The sequence below is a fragment of the Vombatus ursinus genome, unplaced genomic scaffold (assembly GCF_900497805.2).
Source record: "Vombatus ursinus unplaced genomic scaffold, bare-nosed wombat genome assembly UNPS02014779.1, whole genome shotgun sequence".
In the NCBI taxonomy this organism is placed as follows: Eukaryota; Metazoa; Chordata; class Mammalia; order Diprotodontia; family Vombatidae; genus Vombatus; species Vombatus ursinus.
The window spans coordinates 36,776,897-36,779,097 of record NW_020954557.1 but is presented as its reverse complement, the minus strand read 5'-3'; the positions used below and the strand labels follow the sequence as shown (position 1 = coordinate 36,779,097).

At 38.4% G+C, this 2,201-nt stretch overlaps 1 protein-coding gene across 1 annotated transcript in view; it reads right to left on the bottom strand.

Annotated features, from left to right (window-relative positions):
• Positions 1–1,638: 1,638 nt before the first annotated feature.
• Positions 1,639–2,201, bottom strand: part of CCDC141 (coiled-coil domain containing 141) — a 276,321-nt gene continuing 275,758 nt past the window's right edge. Inside the window, exon 26 of the mRNA XM_027865848.1 lies at positions 1,639–2,105. The gene's annotated coding sequence lies outside the window, so the exon portion shown is untranslated. The remainder of the gene's footprint in view (positions 2,106–2,201) is intronic.

Below are 2,201 nucleotides of genomic sequence, written 5' to 3'. Positions count from 1 at the left end.
TTTTGTAGCAAAGATAATGAGTGCTTTACCATTTCCTTCTCCAGCTAATTTTTTTTTTTTTTTTTTTACAGATGGCAAACAAGGTTAAGTGACATACCCAGGGTCAGTCAGCTAATAAATGTCTGAGGACAGGTTTGAACTTAGGAAGATGAATCTCCCTAGGTCTAGGCCCAGTACTCTAACCACAATGTACCACCCAGCTGCCCTGATATATAGGCATCAATTATTTGTGCCTGACATATAGGCAACAATTAATGAATGCTTGTGACTGAGGATGGGTGTATATAGATGGATGAATATATTCCATAGTTTTAGCTGTTTCAGTATGATATAATACAAAGAGCATTGCAAGAAGAAAAATCAGAAGATATTGACTGGTGCCTCTGATTAACTCACAATGTGACCTTGAACAAATCATTTGTGTTCTCTGAGCCTCAGTTTACTCATCTGTATAAAATGGGGACAGTAATACTTTCTCATCTACCTTACAGGATATAGGGAGGATCAAATGAGATAATATGTATGAAAAGACTTTGTAAAATGTAACACACTATTCAAACTTAAGGTTTTGTTACCATTTTTGAAGGCAGTCTTAACATAAAATCTTTCTTCCTAAACCCTTTTATTCTCCAACCTCTAAAATCACTTTCCTATTGCTATATCTTTATCAGCTTTCTCCTAACAACCTTGGTGTTACATTTGACTTCTCACTTTCTGATCTGCCACATCCCGACCTTGCCAATTCATTTTATCCTGCTATTTCTTCCTTTACAATGCTTCTGAAAGCTGGCAAACTGATTAGCAAGGCACTCAGAATTATCAGTTCAATTCACCCACTCATAGACGAAGAGAAAAAAAAAAACCTCTTCAACAGAGTTAAATATCTATGCCTTTCATTCTCATCATTCTCATCTCCCAACAAGAGCCTCGTATTAAATTGCCTAAGCAAAGATCTTTGGGTTTCTCTCCTTCCCCACACTGCAAAGTTTTAGAATGATACTTGAGAAGGGCTGGGACTCAGGAAAAATAAAGGGGCCCCAGAAATATCCTCCCTAAGACCTTCATACTGTCCTTGAAGAATTGAGAAAAAGGCTGTCAGCTATGATTCTTTTGAAATGTCTTAACCATAACATGCTCAAAACTAATTCAAAGGAAAGAAGATAGAATACACAGATTTCGATATCGGAGTACCTTCAGAAGGGATGATTCCTTTATTGGAAGCAATACCCACATTTCAATGAAAGATCACTTTGAAATGAAATTACAAGAACTTGATTGGTTTTGACTCCAAACAATACAGAAAAACCAAGCAAACAATGAGTCAAGAGACCAGTATAGCTATTTAGGGGTAAGGATTGAGCTCGTAATTTCATTGGTATAGGGAACTTCCAAGTGAGGAAATTCCTTCCACTGATGCAGGTTGGTATCGCCTCTGCTACTTAAATTCCTAGAGAGTTGCCTAGTGCAGTTAGGGCAGCTAGGTGGCACAGTGGAGAGAGGCTGGCCCTGGAGTTCAGGAGGACCTGAGTTCAAATCTGTACACAGACACTTACTAGCTGTGTGACTCTGGGCAAGTCATTTAACTCAGTTTCCTCTTCTGTTAAAAGATCTGGAAAAGGAAATGGCAAACCACTCTAGTGTCTAGAAATCCCCAAATGGAGTCACAGAGAATCATTCACAGATCTGAGATGCCCTACACATTGACTTAGAAAACCACAAATTAACATTTTATGTGTTGTACTTTTTAAAATTTTGTTAAATATTTCCCATTTACATTTTAATCTGGTTTGGGCCTCACCTGCAGTGTTGTGGGCCATATGGACCTAGGAGCCACATATATATTTGACTCCTCTGGCATAAAGCACTAAGCATTTAAATAACTTGCCCAGGGTTACATAGCTAATATTTTCAGAGTTGGGATTTGAATCCAGGTCTTCTGAGTTCACAGGTAGGTCTCTATCTCCTGTAAAATGTCCTCTAATTCATATTGTTCTCTGACATGTGTGTTGTGTCCTCTCCATAGTAAGTGAACATTCTTGTTGACATTTTCTTCATATCCCAGATTCCGTCATCTCTGTGTTGGAGATGTCCCCCTTTATTTTTACCTGAGTAAACAAACATACATAACTCAATGCCATGTCCCTGCTTTTTGTACACACACACACACACACACACACACACACACACACACACACACACAC